Below are 22500 nucleotides of genomic sequence, written 5' to 3' on the forward strand. Positions count from 1 at the left end.
AGCACAACCCAAGGAAAACACCTTTGCAGGCCACACGACCCCCCCCGAAGAGCAGCTCAAATTCACTCGCAACCATCTCTCCCTCTTCCTTCATTCACTCCTGGGCGTTTCGCTCCACCCCAAGTTGCGGGTCCAGCTTGCTCTTTCTGTCACATCCCCGCGATGAACGGTTTAGCCTGCAGGAGACCCTGCGCCGAGCCATTTTTAAACACATCTGATGCGGCAGGTGTTTCATTGCTCAACAAACAACACCTATAGGGACGGCACAGCCTATGCATCGGTCCTTCGGAGACCGCCCCAGAACGGCCAGAGTTCTCGTCCCCACGCGAGCCTGAGGAAGGCTGGCCGGGCGATGGGCCAAGCAGCGTCTACTGGCCATACCACCTTGGATACGTCCGATCTCGGAAGCAAAGCAGAGATGGGTTCGGAAATACTTAGTTGGGACACCTCCTGAGAACACCAGGTATTGTAGACAATTTTGATGACGTTTTGCCATCTTGCCCAGCTCGGCTAGCATGGAGTGGCGCCTTGCTGGACACCGACCTTACGTAAAGTAGAGGCTGGAAGTCCCAAGCCTCCCAAGCCCCCCAAGACCTCTAAGATAAGGACGCAACCCCGCCGCCTCTACCAGGCCTCACACCGAGCTCCTTGCCACGGCTAGGAGTGCTTATTGACCCCGCAGCCGGCCGTATGCAAATGATGGCGTTAAAAGCATCTCGCGCTGTGAAGGGGCCAGGCTTTCAGCAGCTGCCCAGGGGATGGTTTTAGAGGGCGACCGCCTAACGAGGGCCAGCAGAAGTAACGTCTTCTTCTTCAAAGAAGCTTGTGTAACTAACCCAATCAGACAGCTGCCCAGGAGCTAACCTCAGTGCTAGGAAGGAGCGGGAGGGAATTGAGGGGGTGGTTCCTGCTAAGGCCCTGAAATAATAATAAGACAGGCAGGAGAGTCTGACGCATGGTGGCGGAAAAGCTGCAGGTGCAAATAGGGAATGTGGTCTCGTGCGAGCAACTTGTGCATGCTCGCTGTGTGTGAGTGTGCGCTTCCTAGGTACGGCGCGCTGCAGACAGTCAAAAGGGTTGCTCCCTTTCATTATAAGTTAATCCCCGGCTGCAGGATATTAGAAAGCAACTAACCGAGTTCTACTCACCCTACCCAGGTCTACCGGTGAGTCTCGCCGCTGCTCCCGGCCTGTGGCATTGGCCGCGACGCTGACGTTCCGTCGACAGAGCGGCAGCCGATCAGTGAGCTCAGCGGCTCTGAGCGGGGCGTTCTGTCTACAAGACCTTTTTAAGGAGCCAGCAAAAAAGTGAAGAGAAAGGAAAGCACAAAAGCACCTTGTCTTACTAAGCACTGGAAAGGGCAGCCGGCAACCAGACGTCAACGTAGAAAAGCAGCAAGTGAGAGGCCTGTCTCTGCCTACGGCCACACCACCCTGAACACGCCCGATCTCGTCTGATCTTGGAAGCTAAGCAGGGTTGGGCCTGGTTAGTATTTGGATGGGAGACCGCCTGGGAATACCAGGTGCTGTAGGCTTTTGCTTTTTCTTACTTCCACCAGCAGTGGTCACTCTCCTCTATGCCTTTTTTCCATTCCTTTTTTCACAAGCGCACACATGCTCCTTTCTTCTTTTCATTTGCTTTCTCTCTTGCGCTATTTAATCCTTGCAAAATACCAGCATCCTTCTCATCACCGTGGGCCTCCAGCATTGTTGCTTATTTACTTTTAATACTAGGCTTCTTTTCACCAGGACCAGCGACTCCCGCATGACTGGAGGCAACCACCGCTGACCTGGAGGCACCACCGGTAACCTGGAGGCCAGTTTACAGCACAACCCAAGCAAAACACCTTTGCAGGCCACACGACCCCCCCGAAGAGCAGCTCAAATTCACTCGCAACCATCTCACCCTCTTCCTTCATTCACTCCTGGGCGTTTCGCTCCACCCCAAGTTGCGGGTCCAGCTTGCTCTTTCTGTCACATCCCCGCGATGAACGGTTTAGCCTGCAGGAGACCCTGCGCCGAGCCATTTTTAAACACATCTGATGCGGCAGGTGTTTCATTACTCAACAAACAACACCTATAGGGACGGCACAGCCTATGCATCGGTCCTTCGGAGACCGCCCCAGAACGGCCAGAGTTCTCGTACCTACGCGAGCCTGAGGAAGGCTGGCCGGGCGATGGGCCAAGCAGCGTCTACTGGCCATACCACCTTGGATACGTCCGATCTCGGAAGCAAAGCAGAGATGGGTTTGGAAATACTTGGTTGGGACACCTCCTGAGAACACCAGGTATTGTAGACAATTTTGATGACGTTTTGCCATCTTGCCCAGCTCGGCTAGCATGGAGTGGCGCCTTGCTGGACACCGACCTTACGTAAAGTAGAGGCTGGAAGTCCCAAGCCTCCCAAGCCCCCCAAGACCTCTAAGATAAGGACGCAACCCCGCCGCCTCTACCAGGCCTCACACCGAGCTCCTTGCCACGGCTAGGAGTGCTTATTGACCCCGCAGCCGGCCGTATGCAAATGATGGCGTTAAAAGCATCTCGCGCTGTGAAGGGGCCAGGCTTTCAGCAGCTGCCCAGGGGATGGTTTTAGAGGGCGACCGCCTAACGAGGGCCAGCAGAAGTAACGTCTTCTTCTTCAAAGAAGCTTGTGTAACTAACCCAATCAGACAGCTGCCCAGGAGCTAACCTCAGTGCTAGGAAGGAGCGGGAGGGAATTGAGGGGGTGGTTCCTGCTAAGGCCCTGAAATAATAATAATAAGACAGGCAGGAGAGTCTGACGCATGGTGGCGGAAAAGCTGCAGGTGCAAATAGGGAATGTGGTCTCGTGCGAGCAACTTGTGCATGCTCGCTGTGTGTGAGTGTGCGCTTCCTAGGTACGGCGCGCTGCAGACAGTCAAAAGGGTTGCTCCCTTTCATTAAAAGTTAATCCCCGGCTGCAGGCTATTAGAAAGCAACTAACCGCGCTCTACTCACCCTACCCAGGTCTACCGGTGAGTCTCGCCGCTGCTCCCGGCCTGTGGCATTGGCCGCGACGCTGACGTTCCGTCGACAGCGCGGCAGCCGATCAGTGAGCTCAGCGGCTCTGAGCGGGGCGTTCTGTCTACAAGACCTTTTTAAGGAGCCAGCAAAAAAGTGAAGAGAAAGGAAAGCACAAAAGCACCTTGTCTTACTAAGCACTGGAAAGGGCAGCCGGCAACCGGACGTCAAAGTGGAAAAGCAGCAAGTGAGAGGCCTGTCTCTGCCTACGGCCACACCACCCTGAACATGCCCGATCTCATCTGATCTTGGAAGCTAAGCAGGGTCAGGCCTGGTTAGTACTTGGATGGGAGGCCGCCTGGGAATACCAGGTGCTGTAGGCTTTTGCTTTTTCTTACTTCCACCAGCAGGGGTCACTCTCCTCTATGCCTTTTTTCCATTCCTTTTTTCACAAGCGCACACATGCTCCTTTCTTCTTTTCATTTGCTTTCTCTCTTGCGCTATTTAATCCTTGCAAAATAACAGCATCCTTCTCATCACCGTGGGCCTCCAGCATTGTTGCTTATTTACTTTTAATACTAGGCTTCTTTTCACCAGGACCAGCGACTCCCGCATGACTGGAGGCAACCACCGCTGACCTGGAGGCAACCACCGGTAACCTGGAGGCCAGTTTACAGCACAACCCAAGCAAAACACCTTTGCAGGCCACACGACCCCCCCGAAAAACAGCTCAAATTCACTCGCAACCATCTCACCCTCTTCCTTCATTCACTCCTGGGCGTTTCGCTCCACCCCTAGTTGCGGGTCCAGCTTGCTCTTTCTGTCACATCCCCGCGATGAACGGTTTAGCCTGCAGGAGACCCTGCGCCGAGCCATTTTTAAACACATCTGATGCGGCAGGTGTTTCATTGCTCAACAAACAACACCTATAGGGACGGCACAGCCTATGCATCGGTCCTTCGGAGACCGCCCCAGAACAGCCAGAGTTCTCGTTCCCACGCGAGCCTGAGGAAGGCTGGCCAGGCGATGGGCCAAGCAGCGTCTACTGGCCATACCACCTTGGATACGTCCGATCTCGCAAGCAAAGCAGAGATGGGTTCGGAAATACTTGGTTGGGACACCTCCTGAGAACACCAGGTATTGTAGACAATTTTGATGACGTTTTGCCATCTTGCCCAGCTCGGCTAGCATTGAGTGGCGCCTTGCTGGACACCGACCTTACGTAAAGTAGAGGCTGGAAGTCCCAAGCCTCCCAAGCCCCCCAAGACCTCTAAGATAAGGACGCTACCAGGCCTCACACCGAGCTCCTTGCCACGGCTAGGAGTGCTTATTGACCCCGCAGCCGGCCGTATGCAAATGATGGCGTTAAAAGCATCTCGCGCTGTGAAGGGGCCAGGCTTTCAGCAGCTGCCCAGGGGATGGTTTTAGAGGGCGACCGCCTAACGAGGGCCAGCAGAAGTAACGTCTTCTTCTTCAAAGAAGCTTGTGTAACTAACCCAATCAGACAGCTGCCCAGGAGCTAACCTCAGTGCTAGGAAGGAGCGGGAGGGAATTGAGGGTTTGGTTCCTGCTAAGGCCCTGAAATAATAATAAGACAGGCAGGAGAGTCTGACGCATGGTGGCGGAAAAGCTGCAGGTGCAAATAGGGAATGTGGTCTCGTGCGAGCAACTTGTGCATGCTCGCTGTGTGTGAGTGTGCGCTTCCTAGGTACGGCGCGCTGCAGACAGTCAAAAGGGTTGCTCCCTTTCATTAAAAGTTAATCCCCGGCTGCAGGCTATTAGAAAGCAACTAACCGCGCTCTACTCACCCTACCCAGGTCTACCGGTGAGTCTCGCCGCTGCTCCCGGCCTGTGGCATTGGCCGCGACGCTGACGTTCCGTCGACAGCGCGGCAGCCGATCAGTGAGCTCAGCGGCTCTGAGCGGGGCGTTCTGTCTACAAGACCTTTTTAAGGAGCCAGCAAAAAAGTGAAGAGAAAAGAAAGCACAAAAGCACCTTGTCTTACTAAGCACTGGAAAGGGCAGCCGGCAACCGGACGTTAAAGTGGAAAAGCAGCAAGTGAGAGGCCTGTCTCTGCCTATGGCCACACCACCCTGAACACGCCCGATCTCGTCTGATCTTGGAAGCTAAGCAGCGTTGGGCCTGGTTAGTACTTGGATGGGAGACCGCCTGGGAATACCAGGTGCTGTAGGCTTTTGCCTTTTCTTACTTCCACCAGCAGGGGTCACTCTCCTCTATGCCTTTTTTCCATTCCTTTTTTCACAAGCGCACACATGCTCCTTTCTTCTTTTCATTTGCTTTCTCTCTTGCGCTATTTAATCCTTGCAAAATACCAGCATCCTTCTCATCACCGTGGGCCTCCAGCATTGTTGCTTATTTACTTTTAATACTAGGCTTCTTTTCACCAGGACCAGCGACTCCCGCATGACTGGAGGCAACCACCGCTGACCTGGAGGCAACCACCGGTAACCTGGAGGCCAGTTTACAGCACAACCCAAGCAAAACACCTTTGCAGGCCACACGACCCCCCCGAAGAGCAGCTCAAATTCACTCGCAACCATCTCACCCTCTTCCTTCATTCACTCCTGGGCGTTTCGCTCCACCCCAAGTTGCGGGTCCAGCTTGCTCTTTCTGTCACATCCCCGCGATGAATGGTTTAGCCTGCAGGAGACCCTGCGCCGAGCCATTTTTAAACACATCTGATGCGGCAGGTGTTTCATTGCTCAACAAACAACACCTATAGGGACGGCACAGCCTATGCATCGGTCCTTCGGAGACCGCCCCAGAACGGCCAGAGTTCTCGTCCCCACGCGAGCCTGAGGAAGGCTGGCCAGGCGATGGGCCAAGCAGCGTCTGCTGGCCATACCACCTTGGATACGTCCGATCTCGGAAGCAAAGCAGAGATGGGTTCGGAAATACTTGGTTGGGACACCTCCTGAGAACACCAGGTATTGTAGACAATTTTGATGACGTTTTGCCATCTTGCCCAGCTCGGCTAGTGACGCGCCCCCTGGGCCATATTGTTTAGGGGAATACCCGGAGCCGGATCAGATGGGAGTTGTAGTCTTCCGAGTGGCTATGACCCGGTCCGTGCCCAGGGTGTCAAACTCAGTTGTATGTGGCAGTCCTACAGATGTTATTAAGTTCTTAATGTCGACTACGCCACCCGTTGTATTGCGGTCACTATGGCCGCCGCTGCAGCAGGGTCCGCTGAGGCTGATGGTATTGGTGCAGCTTTTGATAGTATAACCCCCAACGGGTGGGGTATAGCCTCAGGGGGTCAGGTGCAGAGGATGGGGGTTGCGGTGGTGCAGCATAGATGTTAAATGAAGACAGAGTCGGGTTGTGCAGTTTAGGGTATTTACTCACTGCTGATGTTCCGGTCACTCCAGCTTCAAGTGACCACCCGAGCCGTGCTGCGTCCACCAGGTCCTGGATTCAGCAAACCCCCAAACAAGTCCGGAGCGTGACCCTGAGCTCTCCTTCTGTCCTTTCCTCTGGCCGTCCCCACTAGTGATCCACCTAGGTCCAGCTCCCTCGGGCCTTCTGTTGGGACACCCTTGGCCTTGGGTTCCCTGACCCTCCACGTGGTATGCCTTCGGGGTGGATGTAGTGGGTGGCCGTGGCAGACGCTGCCCACGGCCTCCGGTCTCTGGCTAGGGTGTGCTTTTGCCCCCACCAGTTTGGGATCCGGTACCCTATTGCCGACTCTTCACCCGGGGATTGAATTTGGGCTCTCAGAGTCCTCTCTTTGTCTCCTCTGGGTCTTTCCTTCTCTGCTCCACTCTCTCTCTCTCTGGGGCTTCTCTGCTCCTCTTCCTCTGCTCTGCTCTGACAGACTGACCCTGTTCTTTGATGGTGCCCACCTTATATACACCCTCTATGTGTGAGCTCAGGCGACCAGCACCCAATGAGCTCCTATCTTTACCCAGGCTGCTCCCCCTATCTGCCCCTACACTACTTGGGATGTTCCACCCCCCTCCCACTCCAGCCAGGAACAGACTCGGTCGTACCTGCACATTTCTAAGTGGGAGTACCGTCGGCCTGTTCCTCGGAAATGGGATGTATGTAGTGCATGCAGCCTACCGAGCTCAGGTCCACACTCCATCCTTACCCGGGAGTGGAATATCACACCTCTGGGTTGAGGTGCAATACCCCTGTAGCAGCCGAATCCTCAGGGTGCTACATTCCCCCCTGGTAAATCACAGCACGTCCTCGGGCTGTAAGAACAAAACACCACAAAACATACAAATTTTTGCATAAACATATAAAACATATAAAACAACATATATTAGCAGCATTATAAAACTTTTCATATAAAACATTCTCGTCGCCTCTGGCTCCTCCTCCGGTCACTGTGCAACGCGTGACCGGGTAAAGTGCGACAGTCTTTTCTTGAAAAATGGTTTTCCTATAAAACCGGTAGGGGGCGCTTTAGGAAGCGCAACTATATACAAAAGGGGTAGTGGCCGCTCTCAGTCCTCGGCCAGGTATTAGGGAGGAATGACCGCTCTCAGTCCTCGGTCAGTGGGATTTAAGGGAAATACGGGTAAACAGTTCACACTTGCTGGTCCCAACGGGGACTATATTAGCAACAGTTACAGTTCACTGTGCCCCGACGGGCAACTATATACAGCTTCTACTCCGCTGTACTCAACGACGACGTCCTCCTGCTCTTTCTTTGTGATTCACTTTAGCTTCAGACCCGTCCGGGTCCTCTTGTTCTTCCTCCTCACACCGCAGCTCTTCCTTCGTCAGGCGATGCACATGGAGGGCGTAGGGTCCTTTGGCACACTTGTGCCGGGTGAAGGTGACCTCGTCCCCGATGTAAAGGTCACGACCTCTGTGTCCCTCCGGTAGGTGGGACTCAACGTCTCTCCTGGTCACGAAGACGTCGCCTAGGGTGCGGTGGTCTCGGATGAAGCCCCACCCATGCTGCATGTTAAACTTTATCACAGTCCCGGTGGTGCGGGGACTATGCGCTGCACGGGGGTCTCTCCTGGCCCGGCTCTTCTGCTCCGCGCTCCTTATCTGAGCTTGCTGTTCCCGGACCCGCCTCTCTCTCCGCTCCCTCTCGAAGACCTCGAGTTGTTGGCGGCAGCACTCAGCACGCTCCGCTGCAGCTGCCCGAGTCTCCTGAGTGAACCCCATGAGATCTTCTCCGGTGGGGTCCCACTCAAACTGGGTCTCTTCTAGCGGGGGCGAGATCCTCTTTACGGGCTTTGGAGCCGGGATCAGGGGTGCACACATGGCCCCAGCCTTCCTCTGCCGTTCCAGTTCATGATATTCCTGGGGCCAGATGAAAGGCTGCCCATCCGGGCACGTGTGTTGGTTAAACAGGTCCTCTCCCAGATGCGGCACTTTTGGTCTTATGGGCGCGGTGGTGTTAGCGCCCGGGTTGCCCGGGCCTTGCGGCCAGGCCTGGGGTATCTGGAAGGTGAAGGGCACCGTAAGGACGGCGGCGCCCTGGGCTACTTGGCCCTGCGACCAGGCCGGTGGCTCCGCGGAGGTAGGGGGCGCTGTTGGTATTGCGGCGCCCGGGGGTACTAGGCCTTGCGACCAGGCTGGTGGTACTTCCTGCTTGGTCACGCTCGGGGTCGAGGCGTGTGACGTCACAGGGGTCGCGGCTCCCGTTTGAGGCCTAGTCTGCGGCGGTGACGTTGCAGCGACGGGCACGGCAGGATAGACTTCGGGCTCTGCGACGGGGAGCTGGGGCAGGTACGCGGTTTCCCGGTTTGGGGTATAGACGTCCCCTTTACCTGCCTCCACTCGTTCGGCTCCCTTCTCGGCGCCGTCTCCGGCCTTCAGTCCTCCCGCGCCATCCTCAGAGGCGGTCTGCCTCCTCGTCTCGGGTGGTGTGCTCCGCTGACAGGTCTCGGTCTGCTGGGCCATCTCACGGCTCCACTCCGCCAACGTCTCTCGCTGCACCCGGGCCATCCTCCTTGCGAGGCCCTCCAGAGCGGTCTGCGCACACTCCCGGTCTCGGGGGAGCTGTGCTAGGACCTCCACTAGGCCTAGTGGGGTCGTTGCTTCCAGCAGGCTCCTGACCAACGGGTCGGTGCTGCTCTGCTCTCCTTCTGTTGTCTCCAGCAGGCTCCTGGCCAGCGGGCCGGTGCTGCTCTGCTCTCCCTCCTCTGTTTCTAGCAGGCTCCTGGCCAACGGGCCGGTGCTGCTCTGCTTTCTCGCCATCTCCGGGTAAGCTCCTCCGATACTCTTCTCCAGGCTTCTTGCCTCCGGGTGTGCTCTCTCCAGACTGCTCCAGGCGACACCCATCTTTGCTCTCTTCTTCTCCGTCCTCCCACTTCGAGGGCGGTCCCGGGGCCACTTGGTGATTGTCAGCTCCAGGGGCAGTTCTTTCACGCTGACAGACACCTCTAGCATCACAGTCTCTGTTGGTGGGGGCGGTTTCCACTTTTGGCGCCATTTTCGGTCCTGGCCCACGATGGGAGGTGGCCTCTTGCCACCCTCTGGCACGCCCATAATGGCGTCCGCTCTTCCAAGGCGGGAAACCTTTGGAAATGGCGGGAATCGTCTCCCAGTGGCGGGAAACTCTGCAGATGGCGGGAAAAAGCTGTTAATGGCGGACAACCGGCGGGAATCGACCTGTGATGGAGTCCGATGGCGGGGACCCTCCGGAACCGGCAGGAGACTTCTTTTTGAGGTAAACTCGTTCTTTTCTTCAGGCACGCAGTACCCGGATGTTGCGGGCACGTAATCCTGCCGACTATGCCAAAGTTGACGCGCCCCCTGGGCCATATTCTTTAGGGGAATACCCGGAGCCGGATCAGATGGGAGTTGTAGTCTTCCGAGTGGCTATGACCCGGTCCGTGCCCAGGGTGTCAAACTCAGTTGTATGTGGCAGTCCTACAGATGTTATTAAGTTCTTAATGTCGACTACGCCACCCGTTGTATTGCGGTCACTATGGCCGCCGCTGCAGCAGGGTCCGCTGAGGCTGATGGTATTGGTGCAGCTTTTGATAGTATAACCCCCAACGGGTGGGGTATAGCCTCAGGGGGTCAGGTGCAGAGGATGGGGGTTGCGGTGGTGCAGCATAGATGTTAAATGAAGACAGAGTCGGGTTGTGCAGTTTAGGGTATTTACTCACTGCTGATGTTCCGGTCACTCCAGCTTCAAGTGACCACCCGAGCCGTGCTGCGTCCACCAGGTCCTGGATTCAGCAAACCCCCAAACAAGTCCGGAGCGTGACCCTGAGCTCTCCTTCTGTCCTTTCCTCTGGCCGTCCCCACTAGTGATCCACCTAGGTCCAGCTCCCTCGGGCCTTCTGTTGGGACACCCTTGGCCTTGGGTTCCCTGACCCTCCACGTGGTATGCCTTCGGGGTGGATGTAGTGGGTGGCCGTGGCAGACGCTGCCCACGGCCTCCGGTCTCTGGCTAGGGTGTGCTTTTGCCCCCACCAGTTTGGGATCCGGTACCCTATTGCCGACTCTTCACCCGGGGATTGAATTTGGGCTCTCAGAGTCCTCTCTTTGTCTCCTCTGGGTCTTTCCTTCTCTGCTCCACTCTCTCTCTCTCTGGGGCTTCTCTGCTCCTCTTCCTCTGCTCTGCTCTGACAGACTGACCCTGTTCTTTGATGGTGCCCACCTTATATACACCCTCTATGTGTGAGCTCAGGCGACCAGCACCCAATGAGCTCCTATCTTTACCCAGGCTGCTCCCCCTATCTGCCCCTACACTACTTGGGATGTTCCACCCCCCTCCCACTCCAGCCAGGAACAGACTCGGTCGTACCTGCACATTTCTAAGTGGGAGTACCGTCGGCCTGTTCCTCGGAAATGGGATGTATGTAGTGCATGCAGCCTACCGAGCTCAGGTCCACACTCCATCCTTACCCGGGAGTGGAATATCACACCTCTGGGTTGAGGTGCAATACCCCTGTAGCAGCCGAATCCTCAGGGTGCTACACTAGCATTGAGTGGCGCCTTGCTGGACACCGACCTTACGTAAAGTAGAGGCTGGAAGTCCCAAGCCTCCCAAGCCCCCCAAGACCTCTAAGATAAGGACGCAACCCCGCCGCCTCTACCAGGCCTCACACCGAGCTCCTTGCCACGGCTAGGAGTGCTTATTGACCCCGCAGCCGGCCGTATGCAAATGATGGCGTTAAAAGCATCTCGCGCTGTGAAGGGGCCAGGCTTTCAGCAGCTGCCCAGGGGATGGTTTTAGAGGGCGACCGCCTAACGAGGGCCAGCAGAAGTAACGTCTTCTTCTTCAAAGAAGCTTGTGTAACTAACCCAATCAGACAGCTGCCCAGGAGCTAACCTCAGTGCTAGGAAGGAGCGGGAGGGAATTGAGGGGGTGGTTCCTGCTAAGGCCCTGAAATAATAATAAGACAGGCAGGAGAGTCTGACGCATGGTGGCGGAAAAGCTGCAGGTGCAAATAGGGAATGTGGTCTCGTGCGAGCAACTTGTGCATGCTCGCTGTGTGTGAGTGTGCGCTTCCTAGGTACGGCGCGCTGCAGACAGTCAAAAGGGTTGCTCCCTTTCATTAAAAGTTAATCCCCGGCTGCAGGCTATTAGAAAGCAACTAACCGCGCTCTACTCACCCTACCCAGGTCTACCGGTGAGTCTCGCCGCTGCTCCCGGCCTGTGGCATTGGCCGCGACGCTGACGTTCCGTCGACAGCGTGGCAGCCGATCAGTGAGCTCAGCGGCTCTGAGCGGGGCGTTCTGTCTACAAGACCTTTTTAAGGAGCCAGCAAAAAAGTGAAGAGAAAGGAAAGCACAAAAGCACCTTGTCTTACTAAGCACTGGAAAGGGCAGCCGGCAACCGGACGTCAAAGTAGAAAAGCAGCAAGTGAGAGGCCCGTCTCTGCCTATGGCCACACCACCCTGAACACACCTGATCTTGTCTGATCTTGGATTATAAGTAGGGTTGGGCCTGGTTAGTACTTGGATGGGAGACTGCCTGGGAATACCAGGTGCTGTAGGCTTTTGCTTTTTCTTACTTCCACCAGCAGGGGTCACTCTCCTCTATGCCTTTTTTCCATTCCTTTTTTCACAAGCGCACACATGCTCCTTTCTTCTTTTCATTTGCTTTCTCTCTTGTGCTATTTAATCCTTGCAAAATACCAGCATCCTTCTCATCACCGTGGGCCTCCAGCATTGTTGCTTATTTACTTTTAATACTAGGCTTCTTTTCACCAGGACCAGCGACTCCCGCATGACTGGAGGCAACCACCGCTGACCTGGAGGCAACCACCGGTAACCTGGAGGCCAGTTTACAGCACAACCCAAGCAAAACACCTTTGCAGGCCACACGACCCCCCCGAAGAGCAGCTCAAATTCACTCGCAACCATCTCACCCTCTTCCTTCATTCACTCCTGGGCGTTTCGCTCCACCCCAAGTTGCGGGTCCAGCTTGCTCTTTCTGTCACATCCCCGCGATGAACGGTTTAGCCTGCAGGAGACCCTGCGCCAAGCCATTTCTAAACACATCTGATGCGGCAGGTGTTTCATTGCTCAACAAACAACACCTATAGGGACGGCACAGCCTATGCATCGGTCCTTCGGAGACCGCCCCAGAACGGCCAGAGTTCTCGTCCCCACGCGAGCCTGAGGAAGGCTGGCCGGGCGATGGGCCAAGCAGCGTCTACTGGCCATACCACCTTGGATACGTCCGATCTCAGAAGCAAAGCAGAGATGGGTTCGGAAATACTTGGTTGGGACACCTCCTGAGAACACCAGGTATTGTAGACAATTTTGATGACGTTTTGCCATCTTGCCCAGCTTGGCTAGCATTGAGTGGCGCCTTGCTGGACACCGACCTTACGTAAAGTAGAGGCTGGAAGTCCCAAGCATCCCAAGCCCCCCAAGACCTCTAAGATAAGGACGCAACCCCGCCGCCTCTACCAGGCCTCACACCGAGCTCCTTGCCACGGCTAGGAGTGCTTATTGACCCCGCAGCCGGCCGTATGCAAATGATGGCGTTAAAAGCATCTCGCGCTGTGAAGGGGCCAGGCTTTCAGCAGCTGCCCAGGGGATGGTTTTAGAGGGCGACCGCCTAACGAGGGCCAGCAGAAGTAACGTCTTCTTCTTCAAAGAAGCTTGTGTAACTAACCCAATCAGACAGCTGCCCAGGAGCTAACCTCAGTGCTAGGAAGGAGCGGGAGGGAATTGAGGGGGTGGTTCCTGCTAAGGCCCTGAAATAATAATAAGACAGGCAGGAGAGTCTGACGCATGGTGGCGGAAAAGCTGCAGGTGCAAATAGGGAATGTGGTCTCGTGCGAGCAACTTGTGCATGCTCGCTGTGTGTGAGTGTGCACTTCCTAGGTACGGCGCGCTGCAGACAGTCAAAAGGGTTGCTCCCTTTCATTAAAAGTTAATCCCCGGCTGCAGGCTATTAGAAAGCAACTAACCGCGCTCTACTCACCCTACCCAGGTGTACCGGTGAGTCTCGCCGCTGCTCCCGGCCTGTGGCATTGGCCGCGACGCTGACGTTCCGTCGACAGCGCGGCAGCCGATCAGTGAGCTCAGCGGCTCTGAGCGGGGCGTTCTGTCTACAAGACCTTTTTAAGGAGCCAGCAAAAAAGTGAAGAGAAAAGAAAGCACAAAAGCACCTTGTCTTACTAAGCACTGGAAAGGGCAGCCGGCAACCGGACGTCAAAGTGGAAAAGCAGCAAGTGAGAGGCCTGGTTCTGCCTACGGCCACACCACCCTGAACACGCACGATCTCGTCTGATCTTGGAAGCTAAGCAGGGTTGGGCCTGGTTAGTACTTGGATGGGAGACTGCCTGGGAATACCAGGTGCTGTAGGCTTTTGCCTTTTCTTACTTCCACCAGCAGGGGTCACTCTCCTCTATGCCTTTTTTCCATTCCTTTTTTCACAAGCGCACACATGCTCCTTTCTTCTTTTCATTTGCTTTCTCTCTTGCGCTATTTAATCCTTGCAAAATACCAGCATCCTTCTCATCACCGTGGGCCTCCAGCATTGTTGCTTATTTACTTTTAATACTAGGCTTCTTTTCACCAGGACCAGCGACTCCCGCATGACTGGAGGCAACCACCGCTGACCTGGAGGCAACCACCGGTAACCTGGAGGCCAGTTTACAGCACAACCCAAGCAAAACACCTTTGCAGGCCACACGACCCCCCCGAAGAGCAGCTCAAATTCAATCGCAACCATCTCACCCTCTTCCTTCATTCACTCCTGGGCGTTTCGCTCCACCCCAAGTTGCGGGTCCAGCTTGCTCTTTCTGTCACATCCCCGCGATGAACGGTTTAGCCTGCAGGAGACCCTGCGCCGAGCCATTTTTAAACACATCTGATGCGGCAGGTGTTTCATTGCTCAACAAACAACACCTATAGGGACGGCACAGCCTATGCATCGGTCCTTCGGAGACCGCCCCAGAACGGCCAGAGTTCTCGTCCCCACGCGAGCCTGAGGAAGGCTGGCCGGGCGATGGGCCAAGCAGCGTCTACTGGCCATACCACCTTGGATACGTCCGATCTCGGAAGCAAAGCAGAGATGGGTTCGGAAATACTTGGTTGGGACACCTCCTGAGAACACCAGGTATTGTAGACAATTTTGATGACGTTTTGCCATCTTGCCCAGCTCGGCTAGCATTGAGTGGCGCCTTGCTGGACACTGACCTTACGTAAAGTAGAGGCTGGAAGTCCCAAGCATCCCAAGCCCCCCAAGACCTCTAAGATAAGGACGCAACCCCGCCGCCTCTACCAGGCCTCACACCGAGCTCCTTGCCACGGCTAGGATTGCTTATTGACCCCGCAGCCGGCCGTATGCAAATGATGGCGTTAAAAGCATCTCGCGCTGTGAAGGGGCCAGGCTTTCAGCAGCTGCCCAGGGGATGGTTTTAGAGGGCGACCGCCTAACGAGGGCCAGCAGAAGTAACGTCTTCTTCTTCAAAGAATCTTGTGTAACTAACCCAATCAGACAGCTGCCCAGGAGCTAACCTCAGTGCTAGGAAGGAGCGGGAGGGAATTGAGGGGGTGGTTCCTGCTAAGGCCCTGAAATAATAATAAGACAGGCAGGAGAGTCTGACGCATGGTGGCGGAAAAGCTGCAGGTGCAAATAGGGAATGTGGTCTCGTGCGAGCAACTTGTGCATGCTCGCTGTGTGTGAGTGTGCACTTCCTAGGTACGGCGCGCTGCAGACAGTCAAAAGGGTTGCTCCCTTTCATTAAAAGTTAATCCCCGGCTGCAGGCTATTAGAAAGCAACTAACCGCGCTCTACTCACCCTACCCAGGTGTACCGGTGAGTCTCGCCGCTGCTCCCGGCCTGTGGCATTGGCCGCGACGCTGACGTTCCGTCGACAGCGCGGCAGCCGATCAGTGAGCTCAGCGGCTCTGAGCGGGGCGTTCTGTCTACAAGACCTTTTTAAGGAGCCAGCAAAAAAGTGAAGAGAAAAGAAAGCACAAAAGCACCTTGTCTTACTAAGCACTGGAAAGGGCAGCCGGCAACCGGACGTCAAAGTGGAAAAGCAGCAAGTGAGAGGCCTGGTTCTGCCTACGGCCACACCACCCTGAACACGCACGATCTCGTCTGATCTTGGAAGCTAAGCAGGGTCGGGCCTGGTTAGTACTTGGATGGGAGACTGCCTGGGAATACCAGGTGCTGTAGGCTTTTGCCTTTTCTTACTTCCACCAGCAGGGGTCACTCTCCTCTATGCCTTTTTTCCATTCCTTTTTTCACAAGCGCACACATGCGCCTTTCTTCTTTTCATTTGCTTTCTCTCTTGCGCTATTTAATCCTTGCAAAATACCAGCATCCTTCTCATCACCGTGGGCCTCCAGCATTGTTGCTTATTTACTTTTAATACTAGGCTTCTTTTCACCAGGACCAGCGACTCCCGCATGACTGGAGGCAACCACCGCTGACCTGGAGGCAACCACCGGTAACCTGGAGGCCAGTTTACAGCACAACCCAAGCAAAACACCTTTGCAGGCCACACGACCCCCCCGAAGAGCAGCTCAAATTCACTCGCAACCATCTCACCCTCTTCCTTCATTCACTCCTGGGCGTTTCGCTCCACCCCAAGTTGCGGGTCCAGCTTGCTCTTTCTGTCACATCCCCGCGATGAACGGTTTAGCCTGCAGGAGACCCTGCGCCGAGCCATTTTTAAACACATCTGATGCGGCAGGTGTTTCATTGCTCAACAAACAACACCTATAGGGACGGCACAGCCTATGCATCGGTCCTTCGGAGACCGCCCCAGAACGGCCAGAGTTCTCGTCCCCACGCGAGCCTGAGGAAGGCTGGCCGGGCGATGGGCCAAGCAGCGTCTACTGGCCATACCACCTTGGATACGTCCGATCTCGGAAGCAAAGCAGAGATGGGTTCGGAAATACTTGGTTGGGACACCTCCTGAGAACACCAGGTATTGTAGACAATTTTGATGACGTTTTGCCATCTTGCCCAGCTCGGCTAGCATTGAGTGGCGCCTTGCTGGACACTGACCTTACGTAAAGTAGAGGCTGGAAGTCCCAAGCATCCCAAGCCCCCCAAGACCTCTAAGATAAGGACGCAACCCCGCCGCCTCTACCAGGCCTCACACCGAGCTCCTTGCCACGGCTAGGATTGCTTATTGACCCCGCAGCCGGCCGTATGCAAATGATGGCGTTAAAAGCATCTCGCGCTGTGAAGGGGCCAGGCTTTCAGCAGCTGCCCAGGGGATGGTTTTAGAGGGCGACCGCCTAACGAGGGCCAGCAGAAGTAACGTCTTCTTCTTCAAAGAATCTTGTGTAACTAACCCAATCAGACAGCTGCCCAGGAGCTAACCTCAGTGCTAGGAAGGAGCGGGAGGGAATTGAGGGGGTGGTTCCTGCTAAGGCCCTGAAATAATAATAAGACAGGCAGGAGAGTCTGACGCATGGTGGCGGAAAAGCTGCAGGTGCAAATAGGGAATGTGGTCTCGTGCGAGCAACTTGTGCATGCTCGCTGTGTGTGAGTGTGCGCTTCCTAGGTACGGCGCGCTGCAGACAGTCAAAAGGGTTGCTCCCTTTCATTAAAAGTTAATCCCCGGCTGCAGGCTATTAGAAAGCAACTAACCGCGCTCTACTCACCCTACCCAGGTCTACCGGTGAGTCTCGCAGCTGCTCCCGGCCTGTGGCATTGGCCGCGACGCTGACGTTCCGTCGACAGCGCGGCAGCCGATCAGTGAGCTCAGCGGCTCTGAGCGGGGCGTTCTGTCTACAAGACCTTTTTAAGGAGCCAGCAAACAAGTGAAGAGAAAGGAAAGCACAAAAGCACCTTGTCTTACTAAGCACTGGAAAGGGCAGCCGGCAACCGGACGTCAAAGTGGAAAAGCAGCAAGTGAGAGGCTTGTCTCTGCCTACGGCCACACCACCCTGAACACGCCCGATCTCGTCTGATCTCGGAAGCTAAGCAGGGTCAGGCCTGGTTAGTACTTGGATGGGAGACTGCCTGGGAATACCAGGTGCTGTAGGCTTTTGCTTTTTCTTACTTCCACCAGCAGGGGTCACTCTCCTCTATGCCTTTTTTCCATTCCTTTTTTCACAAGCGCACACATGCTCCTTTCTTCTTTTCATTTGCTTTCTCTCTTGCGCTATTTAATCCTTGCAAAATACCAGCATCCTTCTCATCACCGTGGGCCTCCAGCATTGTTGCTTATTTACTTTTAATACTAGGCTTCTTTTCACCAGGACCAGCGACTCCCGCATGACTGGAGGCAACCACCGCTGACCTGGAGGCAACCACCGGTAACCTGGAGGCCAGTTTACAGCACAACCCAAGCAAAACACCTTTGCAGGCCACACGACCCCCCCGAAGAGCAGCTCAAATTCACTCGCAACCATCTCACCCTCTTCCTTCATTCACTCCTGGGCGTTTCGCTCCACCCCAAGTTGCGGGTCCAGCTTGCTCTTTCTGTCACATCCCCGCGATGAACGGTTTAGCCTGCAGGAGACCCTGCGCCGAGCCATTTTTAAACACATCTGATGCGGCAGGTGTTTCATTGCTCAACAAACAACACCTATAGGGACGGCACAGCCTATGCATCGGTCCTTCGGAGACCGCCCCAGAACGGCCAGAGTTCTCGTCCCCACGCGAGCCTGAGGAAGGCTGGCCGGGCGATGGGCCAAGCAGCGTCTACTGGCCATACCACCTTGGATACGTCCGATCTCGGAAGCAAAGCAGAGATGGGTTCGGAAATACTTGGTTGGGACACCTCCTGAGAACACCAGGTATTGTAGACAATTTTGATGACGTTTTGCCATCTTGCCCAGCTCGGCTAGCATTGAGTGGCGCCTTGCTGGACACCGACCTTACGTAAAGTAGAGGCTGGAAGTCCCAAGCATCCCAAGCCCCCCAAGACCTCTAAGATAAGGACGCAACCCCGCCGCCTCTACCAGGCCTCACACCGAGCTCCTTGCCACGGCTAGGAGTGCTTATTGACCCCGCAGCCGGCCGTATGCAAATGATGGCGTTAAAAGCATCTCGCGCTGTGAAGGGGCCAGGCTTTCAGCAGCTGCCCAGGGGATGGTTTTAGAGGGCGACCGCCTAACGAGGGCCAGCAGAAGTAACGTCTTCTTCTTCAAAGAATCTTGTGTAACTAACCCAATCAGACAGCTGCCCAGGAGCTAACCTCAGTGCTAGGAAGGAGCGGGAGGGAATTGAGGGGGTGGTTCCTGCTAAGGCCCTGAAATAATAATAAGACAGGCAGGAGAGTCTGACGCATGGTGGCGGAAAAGCTGCAGGTGCAAATAGGGAATGTGGTCTCGTGCGAGCAACTTGTGCATGCTCGCTGTGTGTGAGTGTGCGCTTCCTAGGTACGGCGCGCTGCAGACAGTCAAAAGGGTTGCTCCCTTTCATTAAAAGTTAATCCCCGGCTGCAGGCTATTAGAAAGCAACTAACCGCGCTCTACTCACCCTACCCAGGTCTACCGGTGAGTCTCGCCGCTGCTCCCGGCCTGTGGCATTGGCCGCGACGCTGACGTTCCGTCGACAGCGCGGCAGCCGATCAGTGAGCTCAGCGGCTCTGAGCGGGGCGTTCTGTCTACAAGACCTTTTTAAGGAGCCAGCAAACAAGTGAAGAGAAAGGAAAGCACAAAAGCACCTTGTCTTACTAAGCACTGGAAAGGGCAGCCGGCAACCGGACGTCAAAGTGGAAAAGCAGCAAGTGAGAGGCCTGTCTCTGCCTACGGCCACACCACCCTGAACACGCCTGATCTCGTCTGATCTCGGAAGCTAAGCAGGGTCGGGCCTGGTTAGTACTTGGATGGGAGACCGCCTGGGAATACCAGGCTTTTGCCTTTTCTTACTTCCACCAGCAGGGGTCACTCTCCTCTATGCCTTTTTTCCATTCCTTTTTTCACAAGCGCACACATGCTCCTTTCTTCTTTTCATTTGCTTTCTCTCTTGCGCTATTTAATCCTTGCAAAATACCAGCATCCTTCTCATCACCGTGGGCCTCCAGCATTGTTGCTTATTTACTTTTAATACTAGGCTTCTTTTCACCAGGACCAGCGACTCCCGCATGACTGGAGGCAACCACCGCTGACCTGGAGGCAACCACCGGTAACCTGGAGGCCAGTTTACAGCACAACCCAAGCAAAACACCTTTGCAGGCCACACGACCCCCCCGAAGAGCAGCTCAAATTCACTCGCAACCATCTCACCCTCTTCCTTCATTCACTCCTGGGCGTTTCGCTCCACCCCAAGTTGCGGGTCCAGCTTGCTCTTTCTGTCACATCCCCGCGATGAACGGTTTAGCCTGCAGGAGACCCTGCGCCGAGCCATTTTTAAACACATCTGATGCGGCAGGTGTTTCATTGCTCAACAAACAACACCTATAGGGACGGCACAGCCTATGCATCGGTCCTTCAGAGACCGCCCCAGAACGGCCAGAGTTCTCGTCCCCACGCGAGCCTGAGGAAGGCTGGCCGGGCGATGGGCCAAGCAGCGTCTACTGGCCATACCACCTTGGATACGTCCGATCTCGGAAGCAAAGCAGAGATGGGTTCGGAAATACTTGGTTGGGACACCTCCTGAGAACACCAGGTATTGTAGACAATTTTGATGACGTTTTGCCATCTTGCCCAGCTCGGCTAGCATTGAGTGGCGCCTTGTTGGACACCGACCTTACGTAAAGTAGAGGCTGGAAGTCCCAAGCATCCCAAGCCCCCCAAGACCTCTAAGATAAGGACGCAACCCCGCCGCCTCTACCAGGCCTCACACCGAGCTCCTTGCCACGGCTAGGAGTGCTTATTGACCCCGCAGCCGGCCGTATGCAAATGATGGCGTTAAAAGCATCTCGCGCTGTGAAGGGGCCAGGCTTTCAGCAGCTGCCCAGGGGATGGTTTTAGAGGGCGACCGCCTAACGAGGGCCAGCAGAAGTAACGTCTTCTTCTTCAAAGAATCTTGTGTAACTAACCCAATCAGACAGCTGCCCAGGAGCTAACCTCAGTGCTAGGAAGGAGCGGGAGGGAATTGAGGGGGTGGTTCCTGCTAAGGCCCTGAAATAATAATAAGACAGGCAGGAGAGTCTGACGCATGGTGGCGGAAAAGCTGCAGGTGCAAATAGGGAATGTGGTCTCGTGCGAGCAACTTGTGCATGCTCGCTGTGTGTGAGTGTGCGCTTCCTAGGTACGGCGCGCTGCAGACAGTCAAAAGGGTTGCTCCCTTTCATTAAAAGTTAATCCCCGGCTGCAGGCTATTAGAAAGCAACTAACCGCGCTCTACTCACCCTACCCAGGTCTACCGGTGAGTCTCGCCGCTGCTCCCGGCCTGTGGCATTGGCCGCGACGCTGACGTTCCGTCGACAGCGCGGCAGCCGATCAGTGAGCTCAGCGGCTCTGAGCGGGGCGTTCTGTCTACAAGACCTTTTTAAGGAGCCAGCAAACAAGTGAAGAGAAAGGAAAGCACAAAAGCACCTTGTCTTACTAAGCACTGGAAAGGGCAGCCGGCAACCGGACGTCAAAGTGGAAAAGCAGCAAGTGAGAGGCCTGTCTCTGCCTACGGCCACACCACCCTGAACACGCCTGATCTCGTCTGATCTCGGAAGCTAAGCAGGGTTGGGCCTGGTTAGTACTTGGATGGGAGACCGCTTGGGAATACCAGGTGCTGTAGGCTTTTGCCTTTTCTTACTTCCACCAGCAGGGGTCACTCTCCTCTATGCCTTTTTTCCATTCCTTTTTTCACAAGCGCACACATGCTCCTTTCTTCTTTTCATTTGCTTTCTCTCTTGCGCTATTTAATCCTTGCAAAATACCAGCATCCTTCTCATCACCGTGGGCCTCCAGCATTGTTGCTTATTTACTTTTAATACTAGGCTTCTTTTCACCAGGACCAGCGACTCCCGCATGACTGGAGGCAACCACCGCTGACCTGGAGGCAACCACCGGTAACCTGGAGGCCACTTTACAGCACAACCCAAGCAAAACACCTTTGCAGGCCACACGACCCCCCCGAAGAGCAGCTCAAATTCACTCGCAACCATCTCACCCTCTTCCTTCATTCACTCCTGGGCGTTTCGCTCCACCCCAAGTTGCGGGTCCAGCTTGCTCTTTCTGTCACATCCCCGCGATGAACGGTTTAGCCTGCAGGAGACCCTGCGCCGAGCCATTTTTAAACACATCTGATGCGGCAGGTGTTTCATTGCTCAACAAACAACACCTATAGGGACGGCACAGCCTATGCATCGGTCCTTCGGAGACCGCCCCAGAACGGCCAGAGTTCTCGTCCCCACGCGAGCCTGAGGAAGGCTGGCCGGGCGATGGGCCAAGCAGCGTCTACTGGCCATACCACCTTGGATACGTCCGATCTCGGAAGCAAAGCAGAGATGGGTTCGGAAATACTTGGTTGGGACACCTCCTGAGAACACCAGGTATTGTAGACAATTTTGATGACGTTTTGCCATCTTGCCCAGCTCGGCTAGCATTGAGTGGCGCCTTGCTGGACACCGACCTTACGTAAAGTAGAGGCTGGAAGTCCCAAGCATCCCAAGCCCCCCAAGACCTCTAAGATAAGGACGCAACCCCGCCGCCTCTACCAGGCCTCACACCGAGCTCCTTGCCACGGCTAGGAGTGCTTATTGACCCCGCAGCCGGCCGTATGCAAATGATGGCGTTAAAAGCATCTCGCGCTGTGAAGGGGCCAGGCTTTCAGCAGCTGCCCAGGGGATGGTTTTAGAGGGCGACCGCCTAACGAGGGCCAGCAGAAGTAACGTCTTCTTCTTCAAAGAATCTTGTGTAACTAACCCAATCAGACAGCTGCCCAGGAGCTAACCTCAGTGCTAGGAAGGAGCGGGAGGGAATTGAGGGGGTGGTTCCTGCTAAGGCCCTGAAATAATAATAAGACAGGCAGGAGAGTCTGACGCATGGTGGCGGAAAAGCTGCAGGTGCAAATAGGGAATGTGGTCTCGTGCGAGCAACTTGTGCATGCTCGCTGTGTGTGAGTGTGCGCTTCCTAGGTACGGCGCGCTGCAGACAGTCAAAAGGGTTGCTCCCTTTCATTAAAAGTTAATCCCCGGCTGCAGGCTATTAGAAAGCAACTAACCGCGCTCTACTCACCCTACCCAGGTCTACCGGT

At 55.3% G+C, this 22500-nt stretch overlaps 7 non-coding genes and 2 pseudogenes across 7 annotated transcripts; all 9 read left to right on the forward strand.

The window, feature by feature from the left end:
* The first annotated feature begins 1415 nt into the window (after positions 1 to 1415).
* On the forward strand, positions 1416 to 1534 carry LOC141269765 (5S ribosomal RNA). The gene has a single exon (XR_012321538.1). It is a non-coding gene; the product is annotated as a 5S ribosomal RNA (ribosomal RNA).
* A 1708-nt stretch (positions 1535 to 3242) lies between these two features.
* LOC141266594 (5S ribosomal RNA) lies at positions 3243 to 3361 on the forward strand. The gene has a single exon (XR_012320625.1). It is a non-coding gene; the product is annotated as a 5S ribosomal RNA (ribosomal RNA).
* A 1692-nt stretch (positions 3362 to 5053) lies between these two features.
* Positions 5054 to 5172, forward strand: LOC141266264 (5S ribosomal RNA). Its single transcript, XR_012320315.1, has one exon. It is a non-coding gene; the product is annotated as a 5S ribosomal RNA (ribosomal RNA).
* A 6635-nt stretch (positions 5173 to 11807) lies between these two features.
* LOC141268435 (5S ribosomal RNA) lies at positions 11808 to 11926 on the forward strand (annotated as a pseudogene).
* A 1706-nt stretch (positions 11927 to 13632) lies between these two features.
* Positions 13633 to 13751, forward strand: LOC141266412 (5S ribosomal RNA). The gene has a single exon (XR_012320450.1). It is a non-coding gene; the product is annotated as a 5S ribosomal RNA (ribosomal RNA).
* A 1706-nt stretch (positions 13752 to 15457) lies between these two features.
* LOC141266542 (5S ribosomal RNA) lies at positions 15458 to 15576 on the forward strand. The gene has a single exon (XR_012320576.1). It is a non-coding gene; the product is annotated as a 5S ribosomal RNA (ribosomal RNA).
* Positions 15577 to 17282: 1706 nt separating this feature from the next.
* On the forward strand, positions 17283 to 17401 carry LOC141270454 (5S ribosomal RNA). The gene has a single exon (XR_012321690.1). It is a non-coding gene; the product is annotated as a 5S ribosomal RNA (ribosomal RNA).
* A 1709-nt stretch (positions 17402 to 19110) lies between these two features.
* On the forward strand, positions 19111 to 19227 carry LOC141269025 (5S ribosomal RNA; annotated as a pseudogene).
* A 1696-nt stretch (positions 19228 to 20923) lies between these two features.
* LOC141267323 (5S ribosomal RNA) lies at positions 20924 to 21042 on the forward strand. Its single transcript, XR_012321293.1, has one exon. It is a non-coding gene; the product is annotated as a 5S ribosomal RNA (ribosomal RNA).
* The last annotated feature ends 1458 nt before the right edge of the window (positions 21043 to 22500 follow it).

The sequence above is a fragment of the Phyllobates terribilis genome, unplaced genomic scaffold, assembly GCF_046119375.1.
Source record: "Phyllobates terribilis strain yellow unplaced genomic scaffold, ASM4611937v1 Scaffold_4__5_contigs__length_816908805, whole genome shotgun sequence".
Lineage (NCBI taxonomy): Eukaryota > Metazoa > Chordata > Amphibia > Anura > Dendrobatidae > Phyllobates > Phyllobates terribilis.